The sequence below is a fragment of the Megascapheus bottae genome, chromosome 1 (assembly GCF_031878675.1).
Source record: "Megascapheus bottae isolate mThoBot1 chromosome 1, mThoBot2.hap1, whole genome shotgun sequence".
NCBI classification, from domain to species: domain Eukaryota; kingdom Metazoa; phylum Chordata; class Mammalia; order Rodentia; family Geomyidae; genus Megascapheus; species Megascapheus bottae.
Genome location: NC_143509.1, coordinates 2,234,388 through 2,253,391, shown reverse-complemented (window position 1 = coordinate 2,253,391; position 19,004 = coordinate 2,234,388).

Here is a 19,004-nt window from a genome sequence, read left to right as displayed (position 1 = left end):
GGGGGGCCCCGGAGGCAGGGCTCAGGGTCAGTTGGAAATCCCTGGCAATGTGATTTGTGACTCAGCAGCAAATCCCATCCCCAGGAACCCCAGCCGGCCCTGGCACACGAGGCGGGGGGGACACCGGATCGGACTGGAGTGTGGTCACCTGGAGAAGGGGAGGAGAGAAGAGAGGAGGTGGTGAGAGGTGGGGACATCACCCGCCCAGCCCCCCCACCCCAACACCACCATCAGACATCAGCTAACTCGGAGCCAGTCACGCATGCGTGGCTCTCGCCTGTCATCCCAGCTGCTCAGGAGGCTGAGGTCTGAGGATCACGGTTCAAAGCCATCCCAGGCCAGAAAGTCCATGAGAGTCCTATCTCCAATGAGCCACTAAAAAGCTGGGAGAAGCGCTGTGGCTTAAGAGGTAGAGTGCCAGCCTGGAGCAAGAACGCTCAGGGAGAGAGCACCCAGGCTCTGAGTTCAAGTCCCAGGGCCAGCAGAGAGAGAGAGAGAGAGAGAGAGCGCACAGCCTCTTAAGCAAGAAAATTTGGGTGGGCAGACTGGACCCAGGAGCCTCAGCCGCACCCCAGAGGCAGAAGCACCCTGTTCCCCCCTCCAAAAAAAAATCGATTTCCCAGGCCCTGGACAGGGCTGTGTACGAGCACTGGCCCTGCATGCACAAGGCCCTGGCTTCCATCCCCAGCACCTCCAGGAGCCCCTTTAGGCCAAAAGAGGCTGCAGAGGCCCCAAAAGCCAGGCTCCAGCCATTTCATCATTCTTCCCATCCTCCACCCCCGTATCCTCCCCCCCCCCCAGCCCTGCGCCCTTAGCAGGCCAATTGGGGCCACAGTGAGAGGAAGCCAGGGGGAGGAGGGCGGCGGGCTGAGGAAGTGATGTCACCCCAGCTGGCCCCACTTCCTAAAAGCCTGAAGGGCAGGAGGAAATCACCAGGACCTCCTCCAGCCTGCGCCGTGGTCCATCTCGGCCATGGCCAGGGCCCAGTCCACACCGCAAGCTGGCCCAGGCAGGGCCCGCTGCACCCCCAACCCAGACAGTCAGACATCACCTCTCCACCACAGTAGCCGGGTGAAGTTCAAGTGCAGCCAAACACTATGTTCGGCTCTCGCCTGTCCTCTGAGCTACTCAAGAGGCTGAGGTCTGAGGATCGCAGTTCAAAGCCAGCCCGGGCACTAAAAGACCATGAGATTCTTATCTCCAATAAGCCACTCAAAGACTGAAAGTGATGCTGTGGCTTCAAAGTGGTAGCGCGCTAGCCTTGAGCAAAAGAGCTCAGGGTCAGTGCCCAGGCCACGAGTTCAAGACTCATGACGGACAAACTTAGAAAGAAAAAGAAAATGCTTGCCTTGCATGCATGATGCCCTGCTTTCTTCCCCCAAATATCACCAAGTAATAATGATAATAGTTTTCTAATGGCAGCAGCAGACAGTGAAATAAGTTCAAGTCCTCGGAGCCAAGTTCAGGGGGGTGGGGGAGGGGAGGCCTGAAACCGCACAAGTCTCAATGTCACCCTTCACGGCAGATCCTCTCACTAGAGCCCTCCGTTCTGGAACAAATCTGCTCCAGACAGCTCCTGAAAATCCCTCCCCCAGGCAGCTCGCTCAGTCACTCCCTTGTGGGCGACGCTGGCAGCTCAATCTCTCTGGGCCTCAGTTTCCCCAGCCACAGTGCCACGTAGGATGGATTAAGGCACTGCCACGGCTGCAGAGGCCACGCAGAACAATGGAGACGGGTCCCCCCACACTGGCAGAACCCTAGCTAGCGTCCACTCTGCAATGGCCACAGGGAAAGGACATAGAAGCGGCGGCGGCAAGACATGCCCTGAACAGAGCAGTGCCACGCACACCTGTAATTCCAGCTGGGGGAGGAAAGTCCAGGAGACACCTATCTTCACCAAAAAGCTAAAAGTGGAGCTGTGGCTCAAGTCGTACAGAGCCAGCCTGGAGCAAAAGGAGCTCAGAGAGGGCGCGAGTTCAAGTCCCACAACTGGTACTTGTGCACATGCGTGCGTACACACACACACACACACACACACACACACACACACACACACAGAATCCTAATGTGTCTCCCCCCACCGGCTCCTGTCCCCTGGGGGTCCTGGGTGCCCTCTGGGAAGAACTGGGCCCCACAGGAGGCCCTGCGACCCGACTGCCCCCGGAAGTGAGATAGCACATTTGTGTCCCAGGCACAGGGACAGGAGGGCGGCCATTTGGCCAGGCCTGTTTCCTGTGGGGTTTCCCCAGCCCAGAGCCCAGGGCGGGGACCAAGGCTATCCACAGCCCTGAAACCTCCAACTCTTGGTGTCCAAGGAGGGGGACACGGCGCCCCCTTCCTGAGGGTGGGGAAAGATGGGGAATCTGGACGTGACAGGGTGGGCACATGACAAACCTTAGGCTGAAAATACTCCAGACAGAATGGGGGGGCCCAGCAGGGGCACCAATCCCTCCCAAAGTGACCCCCCCATTCCCTGCCAACCCCCTTCAAGTTGGTCCTAGTGTGTGCAAACTGGGATGGGAAAATGCCACCGGCTGCAGCCCCGCCCCACAACCTGTCACCAAGCTTTGCTTTGCCTCCGACATTTCACAGACGCCCAGGGTGCCACGCCCCGCGGTGACAGCCCCCCCCCACGCCCCAGGGCACTCAGGTGGGGGGGGCGCCCAGACTGGCTGCAGGCCTGAATCACTTGTTATAAATAGGGAACCACCAAAGCCTCCCAGGGCTTTGGCCAGCGCCCCACCTCCTCATCCCTCTGCCCCCCCCTCCCGTCTCAGGACTGGGGGACTGGAGCCCCACTACACAGGGGAGCCCCGATGTCTGTGCCCATAGGGCTAACTGCAAGTCCAGGCTTGGCGCTGGGGGAGTCGCCAGCTTTGATGGGTTTAATCCTCTGGGTACCCCAACAATTCCCACACCCCTCCCCAGGTATTCTCTTGAGGTGTGGGTGACCCCCCCTCCAAGTCCAGGATGGTGATGGAAGGAGATGAAGCCAAGGGGCCTGGCAGCTCGAAGCCCCTTCCCTGACGTGCTCACCCAGGCCCCCAATCCTGGACAGCCGGGAGGCGGGCGCTGGCCTGCAGGACCAGAGCGCAGAGGCCACACCCAGGGTGGCGCCAACTCCATCACCCTGGGGCAAGGCGCTGCCCAAGTGTGACTCAGCCGTGCCCGGCCTGGCAGGTCTCACCCGCGCCCACACGGCCGGGCCCTTCCCAGGACACCCCACAGCGGCGGGGGGAGAGACCAGACAGTACCCCCCGCCCTAATTTTCTTTTAAATTAAAAATCCAAAATGAACCAAGAAGAAGTGGCACCCACATAGCCCGGGCTGCCCCCTGTGTATGGATGGGGAAACTGAGGCAGGGGGGGTCTCAGAGCTGGGCGGGACAAACCTGGCTGATGGAAAGAAGACAAGTCAACCTCGTACCCTGGCATAACGAACCCCCAAAATCCCAAAGAAGGGCTTGAAGAAGCCCACGCAGGAGACCCGCTGGCCTGACTCGGGGGACAGTGCTCTCCCAGGCCTCCTGGGCCCACGGGGAGCAGTCACCCCGGGAAGGCAGGCGAGGGCCGGGGGTGTGGCCCCCACTGGAGAGGGGCCCGTTGGGCAGGGCCGGTCCCCTCGCCGCCCTGGCTGTGTCTCTGCAGGCAGCGGGAGGAATCCGCGGGCTGAGGCCAGCACAGACAGGCCTGACCCGCGGGCACGCCCTGTCCCGCCCTGGCTCGGCGTGCCAGCCCCGGGCCAGGCCCCCAGGCCCCCGGCCAGGCCTGCGCGCCCCACCGGGGGTCCCCGTCCGTCCCATCGGGGGGGGGGTCCCGGGGTCCCGGAGCGGAGCCGCCGCCCCCTCCCCGAGCCCCAGACCCGAGCTGACCCCGGGGCCGGCCAGGCTCCGAGGCCCACGTGCCCGCGTGGGGCGCGGGGCCCAGGGCCGGGCGCGCCCCCCTCGCCGCGCACCTGCTGGGCCCTGCCCGCCAGCCCGGACCTCGCAGCCGCGGGTTCAAAGCCGGGCCCTGGCTGAGCGGGGTGGGGGCCGGGGGGCGCCCAGGACCCTGACCGCGGACGGCAGGGCTGGTTAGGGCTGGGGGGGCGCCGGTGGCCAAACTCAGCCCTGCACTGGGGCAGTCAAAACAAAACAAACCCGAAGCACAGTGGGGTTCAGGCTGGGTCCGGGTTTCCTGCACCCCCAAACTTCACCAGGCTGGGGGGGCTCAGCCCTCCGGACTCCCAACTCCGCGCCCCGCCGCCTCTCCAGGCGACCTGGATCAATCCCTCCCTGATCCCGCCCTCCCCGGCGCGGGGGGGGGTCCCCAGCTCAGCGCGGCCCCCCACACCCCGGGGCGCCCGGCTTCTCCTCCTCCTCCTCCCCCCCCCGACCCCGTCTGCCCCCCAAGTCCAGGGCGCGGATCCCTGAGCCCCCCCCACCCCGGCTCTGTCCAGGGGAAAGGCTGGGGGTCCCGGCTGTGCGCCCCGGGCTCCGCCACCGCCTCCAACGCCCTCCCCGAGAACTCGGGGGGACCAGGAACGGGGGGGACCCCCTCCGGGGCGCACCCCACTCGGCTCACGAGGGAAGCTGCCGCCGGCCCGGCGCCGCCCGCCCCCCTCCCGGCCCCCGCGCCCCCCACTTACCGGGGTGCCGCGCCCGCCCCGCCCGCCGCCGGCGCGTCCGCCCCGCGCTCTGCCCCGCCGCGGGCCCGGATGGCTTTTAAAGCCGCCCGGTTCCCCCCACACCCACGGCCGGGCCGGGCCGGGCAGGGGCGGGGCGGGGCGGGGCGCCGCCGGCCCGGCCCCCCACGCTCCCCGCCCGGGTCCCCCGACTCCGTCCCGGCTCCAACTTTAGGCCCAACTTGCTGCTTCCTCCGCCGCCGCCCCCACCCCGCCGCGCCGCCCTTGAACTTGAACTTCCCCGAGGAAGTCCCTCCTCTTATCCCACCCGGGCCCTGCTGCTGCCCCGGGGGGAGGGGGGAGACTCCGCGACGCCATGTGAAGGGGGTCCCGGGGAGGGGGGACCCCCAGCCCGCACCCCAGGAACCTCCCCAGGGCCCGGCCTCCCCTCGGAACACGGGGGCATTGTTCCCCGGGGCAGCGCCCTGCCGGGGAGGGGGGCTGGCCCGGCGCCCAGGTTTGGGGGGGCTGGCGCGGGAACAGAGCCCGGCGCACGAGGGCGGGCGGGGGGCCCCCCGGGGCCTGCAGGCTTCAGGAGGGGACAAAAGGTCCACAGCCCCCCAGACACCCCTGGAATCAGGCATGCCGCGGGGGAGGGGTCCTGAGCCCCCGGGAGGACAGGTCTTGTTTTTTCCTCTCCAGACCCCCTCTTTTTCAAAGTGGTCCCCTGGGGGGGGCGGTAATGCTGGGTGGGGGGCTACCCGGACCTGGTGTGTCCCCAGCCCCCCATCTCGAGTCTCCCAGTTTGGGTCTTGGGGTAAAGACAGACCCGCCCAGAGCCCAGACTTGGGGGCCCCCCACAACTTGCTTCTCAGTGGGACCCAAGACGCAGGCCAGCCCCAGCGACAGGACCCAGCAAGTTGGGGCAGGAGGGGGCAAAGCCAGCCGCCCATGGGGCCCTGGGGGAGGATTTGGGGTGGCACAGAATTCCCCAACTCAGGGCGGGGCCGGAAGCAGGGAGCCTGCACGGCCACATGGACTCCTGAGACGTTTGCAGGGAGAATGGGGTTCCCCTGGGGGCCTGGGGGGGTCCACTGTGGACCTATCCATAGCTTCCACAGGAGAAAATGATCCAACCCACGTCACCCCAGCTACTCAGGAAGCTGAGATCTGAGGATGGAGGTTCAAAGCCAGCCTGAGCAAGGAAAATCCACAAGACTCTTAGCTCCAATGAACCATCAAAAAAAAAAAACTCAGACGTGGGGCTGTGGCTCAAGTGGTAGAGCACCAGCCTGGAGCAAAAAAGCTCAGGGACAGCACCCAGGCCTTGAGTTCTAGCCCCAGGACCGGCATTAAAAAAATAATATTAACTATCCAAGTATAAAGGAGAAATGGCACGTGGATTTCTATCCACACAGCTCCCCTAAAATTCTCCCTTGAGCCCCCAGAATCAGACGATCACTGAGGTCACGTATGAACCATTTCATTTCTGGGGCTTGGGGGGTCACCCCTCCCACGGAGTCTCTGATCCAGTGTGTCTTGAAGCTCTTCCTGGAGCTTAGACCCCCTAAAGCAGCCTTAGCACACCCAGGCCAACCTTAGAGCTGCCCCCTGGTCTTGGTCTCCATGTGTTCAAGTCCCAGGCTACCTCGGATATCTCCCGAGCCTCACCTGTTCTTTCATTATTTTCCTTATGCCCGGGCGTGGAAAGGGACAGGGAGGAGAGGACAGGTCAGGTGAGCCACCAAGAAGTCACCAGGACAATATAGAGTGTGAGCCAAAGCTGTGGCTCAGCTGTCATCTTAGGAGGCTGAGATTGAGGCCACGAGGATCAGAATGAACCAGAGCAGGTGACTTGGTGAGATTCTTTTCTCCAGTTAACCAGCATGAAGCTGGAAAGGGAGCTGTGGTTCAAGGGGTGGAGCTCCAGCCTTGAGTGGAAAAAGCCAAGCCAGAGCTTGTGTATAAAACCAATTGCATGTTGGGTGTGGTGGCTCACACCGGTAACCTTAGCTATTCAGGAGGCTGAGATCTAGGGATTGAGGTTCAAAGCCAGCCTGGACACTAAAGTTCAGGAGACTCTTATCTCCAGTTTACCGCCAGAAAAGCAAAAGTGGCACTGTGGCTCAAGAGGGTAGGGTGGTAGCCTTGAGCTGAAGAGCTCAGGGACAGCGCCCAGGCCCAGAGCCCCCGACCGGTGAAAAAACAACAACCCAAATGATATACATGGAGCATGAGATTGGGGGAGATCTAGGGTAGGGGGAGTAGGCTGAGAAAGCCCCCTTCCCTGAACAGGGGTCAAGCTTTTGTGCGTATATGCTGGTTCTGCAAGCTTGAATTCAGGGCCCCAAGCTCTGGCTTGGCTTTTTCCGCTCAAGGCTGGAGACCTACGACTTTGAGCCACAGCTCCACTCCCAGCTTTGTACTAGTTAATTGGACTTAAAGCGTCTCAAGGTCGTTTCCTTTTCCTATCCAGGCTGACTTCAGCCTCAGATCTCAGCCTCCTGAGGTAGCTGGGATGGCATGCGTGGGACACCAGCTGAGGTTAAGAAGTACACTTTAGAAAAGGAAGGTAAAGTCACGCAGAAACCCGAGAGGGTGTTCCAGAGGAAAGGAACAGTTAGTGCAAAGGTCCTCAGGCAACAGAGGGCCTTAAGTGCATTTGAAAAATAGGGTACATGAGGGGCTGGGAGTTTGGCCTAGTGGTAGAGTGCTTGCCTAGCATGCATGAAGACCTGAGTTCGATTCCTCGGTACCACATACATAGAAAAAAGCCGGAAGGGGTGCTGAGGGTCAAGTGGTAGAGCTCTAGCCTTGAGAAAAGTCCAAGGACAGTGCTCAGGCCCTGAGCTCAAGCCCAGGACTGGCAAAAAAAAAAAAAAAAAATAGGATATGCTATTCAGTAGATCCCCTGTGGAAAATGAGCTGGGTAACTGTGGGCAGGGACTGAGACGAGGAGACTGGGGAACAGTGAAAGAATGGCGGCCCCTCCATACATTAACTTAACAATGACCTAATGATGTTTTTTTAAATCTCTATAATGGGGTCAGGAGTGTGGCCTAGCGGTAGAGCGCTTGCTTAGCATGCATGCAGCCCTGGGTTCGATTCCTTGGTGGCACATACTCAGAAAAAAGCCAGGAGTGGCACTGTGGCTCAAGTGGCAGAGCTCTAGGCCTTGAGCGAAAGACGTTCAGGGACAGCCCAGGCCCTGAGTTCAAGACCCAGGGCTGGTAAAAAAAAATCATTACAATGGAAAATTATGTACATGTATGCACGCATGCATGTACATATATATGCGAGCCCGTTGCGCAGAAGCCAGGAGGAAGAAGAAAACGTCTCAACCCCTGCCTTCTCCCTGCCGCAACTTCTCAGCTCGGTGGCCGTGGGCCAGGCAACCGCACCTCTTCGGCCTCAGTTTCTCTACCTGTGAACTGGGCCTGAACACGTGCACACATGGGTAGACCAGGCAGCGGGGCTGGTTCTGAAGGGGATCCTGCCCAGCCCGGCCCATCCCACCCCGGCCTGCCGAGCGGGGCGCCCCGCGGTCACCCTGCGGAGCCCGCCGGGCACCATGGCAACCGGGAACACAGAGACATCACAGGCCCGCGGAGGAAGTTGGCGTCACTGCGGTGAGGAGGCCCCGCCCCGCCGAGGCCCCGCCCACCACGGCCACGCCCCCGAGGCGCCAGCCAATCAGGGCCCAGCCTCGCGTCGCCGTGGGGACCGGCTGCGTCCGGCTCCGCGCGCGGGTCCCGCCCGGCGCGGGCCACGCCCCACATCCGGGGGAGGGCGGGACGTGGCGGCCGGGGGGCGCCAGCCGGAAAGGCTTTTCCGGCCACCTCTGCTTCCCAGGGGTCCCCCGAATTGCCCAGGGGCTCCCACGGGCGGGGCCCGGGCGCCGCGGTGCCCCCCTCGGGGCCCGGCACGCTCGGGGTTAAGGCGGCGCCCGTGGGGGGGAGGGGGTCTCCCTCCCTCGTCCCGCCCCCCCTCCGCGGGGATTTCGGGCCCCAGCCCCTCTGACGTCACGGGGGTTGCTACGGCAACCGGCCGAAGTTCCCAAATAAAATTACCGCGGGCGGGTTAAGTTTCCAAGGAGGCCGCCGGCGAGTAAACAATGGTGGAGGCTGGCGGGTCCCCCCCCCGCCCCCCCCCGGGCCGCCGGGGTCGCGGGGACCCCCACCCCGACCCCGACCCGGCCCGGGACCCCGCAGCGCGCAGATCGCCGCGTGCAGGCCGGGGGACCCTGCGGGGGCCCAAAGGGGGGGCCCGGGGCACCCGCCCGCCGCCCGTCCAGCTGTGGCTGCGCCCAGCTGCCTGGCTCCCACATCTGGCGGGCCGTGCGCCTCACTTCCTGTCGCCCCGGCTGCCTGGAAGGAGGTAAAAATAGCCCTCCCCTCCCCCTGCCTCCGCGCCAGACGCCGGATCCTCCCGGCTCCGAGTCGGGCCAGGCCGGGCCTCAGCCTCCGAGGGGAGCCCCCCCGACTCCGGCCGCCCCCGGGGCGCCCTGCTACCTCGGCGCCCCAGGAAGAGGGGTGCACGGAGCGGGGGGTGGCGCGGAACACCTGGGGAACGAATCACATTAAGACCGTAACCCAGGCCATCAGGAATGGGGGTGACCATGTCCCAGGGGCAGCCCTGCAAAAGAAGGGGTGCAGCCAGCCTCCGTGACTCCAGCCTCCGTTTGCCTGTCCGGAAAATGAGGCTAGGTTAGCACCCACTTCCGAGTGCACTCGCTTGGGCTGGGTGGATGGACAGCTGGAGAACAGCCTGCCCAGCACGTGCAAAGACCCGGGGGTAGAGTGCAAGCGAAGCCCGCCGATTTCTCAAAGGTCAGATTTTCCTGTACCCGAGGGTTCCGACCACCCTCTCCCCCCAAGAGGGATCACCAGATGAACCCCACTTCCATTTGATTTTTTAAAATACACCACCGAGTCTTTTCAGCCTGTGTCCCAGGAAGTTTGTGTTACATGCACACATTATTAGTCATTGTGCCTCTAAAACTGAACTTGAGCTGGATGGTGGGATGTTTTCTATTTGTCAGATCTGGGCCTGCCCGCTTCTCGTTTGAGCTCCTGGCAGGCGCTCTACCACATGAGCCACAGCGTCACTTCTGGCTTTTTGACGGTTCACGGGAGATAAACATCACAGACTTTCCTGCCCAGGCAGGCATGGATCTCCCATTCTCCAGATCTCAGCCTCGTGGCCCCCACCTTGTCCCCACACGTCTTGAAATTGCTGAGCATCCCAACACCCTCCTCACCCCCACCTAGCCAGCCAGTCTGGCCTCAAACCCTCTGTCCTCCGGTCTCAGCCTCCCGGATGCTGGCATTACAGGCGGGTGCTACTGCATCCAACCTGTCTGAAATGATGGAAAGGCAGTCGCTTTCTCCAGACAGCTGGTCACCTCCCACTGGGTGAGTGGGTGCTGGGAAGTCTGGAGTGAGGCCATGCTGCGCTGGCTTTGCGAACAGTCCCCTGATTTTGAGCCCCCCAAGAAGCCCACTCCACCCTCACCCTGTCTTTTGCGCATTCTATCAGGCAGCAAATATTCCTGACAAGAGTGGCTCCTGGGCCCCTGCCAATCCCTCTTAGAGTCACCCTCCTCAGACAAGGGAACTGACTCTCTGACTCAGTTTCCCTGTCTGGAAAATGGGAATGCCAGTGGACTGAGGTCTTCCGGTGGTCATTAAGCGCTAGCTGTTCTGGGGAAGGGAAGTCTTGAAAACAACGAGCTGCGGCATGGCCCACGCCTGTCACCCACCCTGCTACTCAGAAGGCTGGGATCGGAGGAGCGAGGTTCGAAGCCAGGCAGGGCAGGAAAGCCGGTGAGACTGTCTTCTCCCCAAGGAACCGTCAGAAAGCCAGCAGTGGAGCTGAGGCTGGAGTAACAAGCGCACGGGACGAGTATTCAGGCCCCCGGTTCAAGTCCCAGGACCGCACAAAGGGAAAGGGCCGAACCCCTGGGCCCCCGGAATCCGCCCCCAAGTTGTCTGTTTCTGGGTCTATGGCTCCGGCAGGCCCAGCCCCGCACCCTGTGCCACACGCATGGCAGGGTGCTGGCGGCAGAGTCTGGCTGGGGACCCGTGGCCCTGCCCGCACCCGGGGTCGTTCTGAATTGCCCCCGGCCCCCACCTCTGTGGTCACCAGGTGGACCTGAACCCCAAATCTGAGGAAAGCCACTGGGTCCGGGAACCCCTGGAAGTTCCCAGCCGGGCTGGGGACTCGAACCCTGAGACGGCAGGGACGGGCTGGCGGGGCGGGGCCTCGGGGCAGGGGCGGGGCCTCGTGGAGGGAGCGGGCCGCGGGCGGGGCGGGGCCTCAGGGCAGGGGCGTGGCCTCGAGGCGGGGCGGGGCCTCGGGCAGGGGCGGGGCCCCGGGGCGGGGCGGGCCTCCGTTGCCTGGAGACGCCGTGTTTGTTGGCAGGGGGCGCGGCCGGCGCGCGGTGACTCACCGCAGCGTGACGCGGGCGGACGGGCGCGGTGCCCGGCAGCCTGGCTGGCGGCCCGGCCAGACCTCGGCGGCCCCAGCCCGGTTCCTCCTAGTTCGTGGTTTCAAGGCTCATGCCTCAGTTTACCCGTCCACAACGGGAGACCTCCTGACACCCGGTGCCCGGCACCTCCGAACCTCCCCAGCCCCGCGCGCCCGGTCTGAGGTCCGGGGCGGGGACCGGGTGCGGCTCCGCCCGCGGCCCGCACGCCAGTGGGCGCCGCGGGTCCCGTCCCGGGCGGGCTGCGGGGCTGCCAGGCGCGGGAGCATCACCTGCTGGGGCGGAGGAGCCCGGCGGTGAGTCACCGTCCCGCGCTGGGATGAGTCAGGCCGCGGGTGGGGCCCCCCGCCCAGCGGCTCCCACAAAGGCCCTTTGAGAAGGCCCTGCCCGCCCTGCCCAGCCCGGCCGGGGGTGGGCGACCCCGGCCCGCGGCGCCAGCCTGCCTCCGCCACGTCTGCGACGTCACCCCGGGTCCCCGGGGGAGTCGCGCCCCGCGCGCACGGTGGGGAAACTGAGTCAGGCTCTGGCGGAGGGCGGAGAGGAGAGGGGACCCTCGACGCCGCCCTATCGTACAGGACACAGGAGCCCCAGGGCCTTGCGGCCTGCAGCTGGGGCCCCTTCTTTTCTGCTCCCCCCCCCCCGCAGGCCCCGCGCGTGCCCGCTGTGCCCCCCACACACCACAAGCTTTCCCGGGAGATTGCGGCTCACACCTGCACGTCCGGCGGTAGAGGGAAGGGGCCGGCACGAGCGCAAGGCCCACACGGCAGCCCGAACGTCATCCGGCCTGCCTGCGGCTCTAAGCGACTCAGAAGGCGGCAATCTGAAGATCACAGTTCAAAACCAGCCGGGGCAAAAAAGACGTCTGTGAGACTCTCATCTCCAGAAAACCCACCAGAAAGCCCGAAGTGATGCCACGCTCAGAGCGGCAGAGTGCAGCCTTGTGCAAAAGAAGCGCAAGGACAGTGCCCAGGCCCTGAGTTCAAGCTGTAGGACAGACAGAAGAAGGAGAAGGAGAAGGAGAAGAAGAAGAAGAGGAGGAGGAGAGAATAGGAGGAGGAGGAGGAGAAAAGCAGAGATAATAAGCCCCACAAAGACACTGAAAAGTGACAAGTCCCCTGGGTGAGAGGAATAGACTGTGCAAAGGCCCTGAGGACATGAGGCCTGAAGAGGCTGGGGGGGGGGAGCTAAGGAAGGAGGAACACTCAGGCCCCTCCCTCCATGTAACACCTCGGGGTCATTGCCTAGGGGACTGGGGGGGAGGATGGAGGTTTGGAGTGCCTGAATCACACACCCACCAGACAGGGCCTCTGGGTCCCCAGGGAGATCCCCAAAGGGACAGGGGATGGCAAGGGTGGGGAATCTCCCCAGAGATCAGGGAAGGGTAGTGAATCAACCGCCTCGGGCTCCGGGTGAGTCACCCGGATGGGACTCAGGCCGCAGTTCCCACGCCGCCCCCCCCCCAAAAAAACACCCAGGCATCTCAAGCATGAAGCTTCTTACTGGGCCCTTCCTGGCCTGTGCTGGTTTTGGGGACACCTAGAGGAGTCCGGGGGGGGGGCGGCCACGAACCCTGTTTGCAGTGATCTGACCCCATTTCAAGAACGTACAAGACCGCTTTCCTGACTCGATAACACAACTGCAGCAAAAAAAGAGCCTCGAAGTAGACGTGGAGAGGGACTGCGAGCCAGGGCAGCACTGGCGAGGGCTTTGCTTCTGCTTCCTCGCCGGTTCGCGTCCAGGGGGAGGAGAAGGTCCAGGCTCGGCTCTCCAGGGCTCCTGCCCTCGAGGCTGGACTTGGCGGGAGCTGGGATCTGCTGCCACCTGCTGGTGGCCAGGGGACACCGGGCGCCCGGACAGGGAAACCACGGAACCCGCAGGAGGCCAGGAAAGGCTGCGCTGCCTCAGGCAGAGAGCGGCCCCTCTCCGGGGCCTTTCTTAAAAGATCTGCACAAAGGACTCAGTGTGGCTTTTATTGGCTTACCAGAGGGGGGGTGAGCTGTTCTGGAAGAACCCAAATAAACTTGGGGAGTCCCCTCTCCCTTGTCCCCCAAAAGGAGGGAATGGGAGAGGAGGATGTGCAACCAGGAGGGGATGAATGAATGAATGAATGAATGAGTGAATGCCCTGTGAAGGAATGCAGCAAGGATTAGAGCCGCCCCTCCCCCTTTTCCAGTTAGGATGTGGACAGAGCCAGGAGCCAGGCTGAGCTGGTGAGCTCAGCGGGTCAGGAGGCTGAGATCTGAGGATGAGTTTGGAAAGACCCCAGCAGACTCTTTTTTTTTTTTTTTTGCCAGTCCTGGGCTTGAGCTCAGGGCCTGAGCACTGTCCTTGGACTTTCTCAAGGCTAGAGCTCTACCACTTGAGCCTCAGCACCACTTCTGGCTTTTTTCTATGTATGTGGTACCGAGGAATCGAACCCGGGTCTTCATGCATGCTAGGCAAGCACTTTAACCACTAGGCCAAACTCCCAGCCCTCAGTCTGGGAGACTCTTATCTCCAAATAACCACCCAAAAAACCCAGAAGCGGTGTTGTGGCTCAAGTGGGAGAATGCCAGCCTTGAGCTGAAGAGCTCAGGGTCAACACCCAGACGCAGAGTTCAAGCCACATGACTGACAAAAAAAAAAGTCTTGGGGGGCCAGGAGTGTGTGCCTGTGTGTATGTCTGTGTGTGTATGTCTTTGTGTATGTCTGTGTGTGTCTGTGTGTGTGTGCCTGTGTGTCTATCTGTGTATGTCTCTGTGTGTCTGTGTCTATATGTATGTCTGTGTGTGTATGTCTTTGTGTGAGTCTGTGTGTGTATCTGTGTGTGTTTGCCTGTGTCTGTGTGTATGTCTGTGTGTGTGTGTGCCTGTGTGTCTATCTGTGTATGTCTCTGTGTGTCTGTCTATATGTATGTCTGTGTGTGTATGTCTTTGTGTGTACGTGTATGTGGGTCTGTCTATGTGTCTATCTGTGTCTGTGTCTGCGTGCACACACCCTGGGTCTGTCTGTCTGTCTGTGTCTGTGTGTTTGTGTGCACACACCCTGGGTCTGTCTGTCTGTCTGTCTGTGTGTCTGTGCGCACACACCCTGGGTCTGTCTGTCTGTCTGTGTGTCTGCGTGCACACACCCTGGGTCTGTCTGTCTGTCTGTGTCTGTGTGTCTGTGTGCACACACCCTGGGTCTGTCTGTCTGTCTCTCTGTCTGTGTCTGTGTGTCTGCGTGCACACACCCTGGGTCTGTCTGTCTGTCTGTCTGTTTGTGTCTGTGTGTCTGTGTGCACACACCCTGGGTCTGTCTGTCTGTCTCTCTGTCTGTGTCTGTGTGTCTGCGTGCACACACTCTGGGTCTGTCTGTCTGTCTGTCTGTGTCTGTGTGTCTGTGCGCACACACCCTGGGTCTGTCTGTCTGTCTGTCTGTTTGTGTCTGTGTGTCTGTGTGCACACACCCTGGGTCTGTCTGTCTGTCTGTCTGTTTGTGTCTGTGTGTCTGCGTGCACACACCCTGGGTCTGTCTGTCTGTCTGTCTGTGTGTCTGCGTGCACACACCCTGGGTCTGTCTGTCTGTCTGTGCCTGTGTGTCTGTGTGCACACACCCTGGGTCTGTCTGTCTGTCTCTCTGTGTCTGTGTGTCTGCGTGCACACACCCTGGGTCTGTCTGTCTGTCTCTCTGTGTCTGTGTGTCTGCGTGCACACACCCTGGGTCTGTCTGTCTGTCTGTCTGTGTGTCTGTGCGCACACACCCTGGGTCTGTCTGTCTGTCTGTCTGTGTGTCTGCGTGCACACACCCTGGGTCTGTCTGTCTGTCTGTGTCTGTGTGTCTGTGTGCACACACCCTGGGTCTGTCTGTCTGTCTGTCTGTGTCTGTGTGTCTGTGTGCACACACCCTGGGTCTGTCTGTCTGTCTGTCTGTGTCTGTGTGTCTGCGCGCACACACCCTGGGTCTTGAACTCCCGAGCTGCTGAGCTGCTTCTGCTCAGGGCGGGCGCTCTACCTCCGGAGCCACAGCTCCGGGTCGGGCTCGCGTCGTCTCGTGGACGTTCCTGCGGCCCAGGCTGGCTCCGAACCGGGGCCGTCACTCAGATCCCGGGCCTGGGGGCCGCGGTCAGGTCTGGTCCGGGGCGCCGCGTCCGCTCCCGTCCCCCTCCGGGCCGAGCAGGGGCCCCGCGGAAACTCCTTCCCGAGAAGCCGGCGGTGCGGGCCGTGCCGGGCCGCCCCACCCCGGGGTGGGTGGCGGGGCTCCCGGCGCCGGCGCGGCCTTTGTGCGGCGTCGCGCGCTGCCCCGCGGGTCTCCCGTGGGCGCCGGGGCCGGGCCGGGGGCTGCTCCGGGCGGGTGCGGGGAAGAGGCGGCGGCGCGGCGGAGCGAGGTGAGCGCGGGCGCGGGGGGCGCCGAGCCGGGCGGCGGGCGGGCCGGGGGGCCGGGGCGGGGCCTCGCGCACCTGCCGGCGCCCCGGGTCGGGGCTCCACGGGGCGGGGCGGCGAGCGCGGCGACCTCCGGGGCCCCGCGCCCGGCCTGGCGGCGGCGGCGGCGGCCAGCTTTGTTCCGGGGGCGCCGCGCGGGCGGAGCCCCGAGCCCGGCGCCCGCGGGGTGGGGGAGGCGCCGCCGGCCAAGTTCAGGGGCGCCGGGGCCGCGGGGCCCGGCCGGCTCCCCGGACTGGCCATGAGAGGAAGACATGGCCCCTCCAGGCCGCTCTGCGGACGCTGTTAAAGCGACAGGGCGCCCTGCCCGCGCCCGGGCCGGGGAGGGGACGGGAGGAGGGGGGGGACCCGGCGCCCTCTCCCTCCGGCCTGCCATCCCCCCCCCCGGAGCCACAGCCATGTGGCCCCCCAACTGTAGACCCCCAGATGCACGAAGGGTAAAGGGACCCAGCCCCCCCCCACAGTCCAGTCCTGAGGGAACCCCAAGAACGCGGCCATGTGCGCACGCGGCCACCGCGCAGCCCTGCCTGGCCACGCGTGGCTCCCCACTGAACCCCACTGTCACCGCCCGGTCGCCCGGAGACCGGGGATCACCGTGGACTTGCCAAGGTCCCACCACAGATCGCTCATAAAGGGTGGCTGGACCCGGGGCGGCCATGACCCGAAACTTGGCATCTTGGCACCACCGGTAGACGCACCCCCAAAACAGAGCAAGACCCCCAAGACGGACAGCTCCACGGCAGGTCTCCTCCTTGCTAGAGGGTCACAGTAAGAGCTGCGTTGAGAACACCCCATCTCTGGTCACCCACCCTCACCTGGGGTGCCGTCGCCTGCCCGCTGGCTGGGGACACGGGTGTGTGTGCAAAGCCGTGCAGAATGGCACAGCAGGCAGAAATCGCGGGCTCCGTGGTGTGTGTGTGTGTGTGTGTGTGTGTGTACTGTACTAGAACTGGGGCTTGAACCCAGGACCTGGGCCCTGTCCCTGAGCTTTTTCACTCAAGGCTAGAGCTCTACTACCTGAGCCACACAGCACCACTGCCGGCTTTTCTGTGTGTCTGTGGTACTGAGGACTGGAACCCGGGTCTTCATGCATGCTAGGCAAGCACTCTACCACTGGGCCACACTCCTGGCTTGCTTTTTTTTTTTGAGATAGGCCCTTGCTGCATGGCCCCCGCTGGCCTGGAACATGTGTGTGTGTGCACATGCGCGTGCCAGCAGTGGTGCTTGAACTCAGGGCCTGGCACTCTACTTTGACTCGCTTTTTCACCAAGGCTGGCCGTCAACCCCTTGAGCCAGGCCTCCGCGTCTGCCTTGTTGCTGGTTCATTACAGACGTCTCAGCCCCCTGAGGAGGATTACAGGTGTGAGCCAGCCATGCGGGAGTAGGGCCTAGAACTCTGTGACTCCAGGCACGCATGGTTAAGCCAGCTTGTGCTCGTTTACTGAGCAGCTATTATGTGCCTTGCTGTTTGAGTCCTGAGGCATGGGAGCAAGCCAAGTGCTCTCGGGAGCTGACAGACTGGTGTGGGGTTCGAAATGGGAGGGGGCCATCATTGGCTGACACACAGACTACACTCATCTAGGGTGACACTGCCAGATACCACTCACCCCCACACACCAGCTCACACCAGCAATTACACACAATTAACCTGGCATACACCCAGACTGACATCACACACAAACAAGCCCACAGGGACATTCACACACACACACACACACACACACGGTAGAAACAGCTGGAATCATCTACAGAATATAGATATCTATAGAATCCTCTCCTCCCCCGGCCCCCCCAAATCCTAACAGGAAGCAGAGATGGAAAACCCACGGGTGCACGGACACGGCTGCCCTGGACGTGGCCTAGCCCCCGGGTCACCTCACACACTGGACCTCAGCGTGTCCCCGTGCCTCAATTCTGCCCACTCCCCACGATCTACCCACCCACTCTGGACTCGTGTGGCTTCCAGCCCTGTCCTCCTACTAGACAGGCCTGGGAAGGGGTCCGGCCCTCCCCCAGCGTGGAGGGTCCAGCAGCTCAAGTCCAGGAGGACAGGCCGGGTGTGAAAAGCCACACAGGGTTCCAGTCTACAGCAAGGACAGGCAGCGCGCAGCCAGGGGTGCACAGGCCGCCCCAGAGGACCAGGGGGGGCCACAGCTCCGCCCCGGGACCCCCCCACCCCACCCCGCCTTGCTCAGCTTCGTGGCCGAGCCGCCATCCCTCCAGTCCAGCCGAGATGGCTCATCCATCTGGCCATGCGGTGACCCTGACCCCCAGACTCGCCAGCTGCCCTGTCTTTTTGGAGATCAGAGGAGGGGGTGCAAGGCTCGGGCCGGGGGGGGGGCTTCAGGAGCTCCCCCCACCCCCAGCACCTGGGCCGGGGCCCCTGGCGGCCTCTGCTCCCGGGAACTTCAAAGTCAGCCCCCAGCCCCAGGGCCCCAGGTCAGGATGGAGCCCAGACAGACGCGGGGGCGGGGCCGCCCGGACGTGGGGGTGGGGGCCCCCGTGGTCCCCGGGAGCCCGGGGTGGTCACCAGCCAGACACAGCACGGGCTGACCCCACCGTCAGACCAGGCGGGAGGCCCGGACGAACGGGCCCAGGAAGGACACGGCCAGATCCGGACAGGCGACCGGACGACAAAGGCCCGGGCGAGCCAGACAGCCGAGGGCGGGAACCCTGCACCCACCGCCGCAGACAAAGGCAGCGACTCGGTCAGAACCGGGCCCCTCCGGCCCCGCCGCCCCGCCCCAGCCTGGGGAGACCCCGGGCCCCTTCCCGCGCGGAGGTGGGGCGCGGGATGGGCTGGAGGGCTCCGCAGGACCCCCGAGCCGGGGTTTGAGGGTCCCCTCTCCCCAGGAGCCGTCCTGAACGCTTCCCCGGGGCGTGCTCAGCATGGGGGGGGCCGGAAACCGTCACCCCGGCTTTCCCTCCCACCTTGACACTAGGGGTTCAGCTCCTGAGGGCAGGGTCACCCCAAGTCCCCCCCCCAATTCCCAGATCCCCGCCGCAAGGGGGCTCCTGGGGGCGGGGCCTAGAAAGCTGCGCCGGGGCGGGGCTTGGCTGAGGGGTGGGCGGGGCTTGCAGAGCTGAGCCCCTGGGGACAGGGAACTCTTGTGGGGTCCACGTGAGAGTGGAGAATTTGGGGTTGCATCATTAGGTTCTTTTAGGGGCTCACTGCTCCCCCTCAGTGAGATGAGAAGAGGAAAACTACTTTGTGGTACCTGGGATGGAACTTGGGGCTTTGTGCCTGGGAAGGCAAACTCTACTCACAGAGTAATTAACTAGAGCCGCGGGCCAGATGACTCACCCCTGTAGTCCTGCCTGCTCTGGAAGCTGAGATCTGAGGATCCCATCGACCTGTGAGACTGACCTCCAATAAGCCATCAACAAGCCAGAAGTGGGGGCTGCGAGGTTGGCCTAGTGGTAGAGTGCTTGCCTAGCTGGCATGAAGACCTGGGTTGATTCCTGGGTGCTCCACACGCAGAAAAAGCGGGAAGTGATGCTATGGCTTAAGTGGCAGA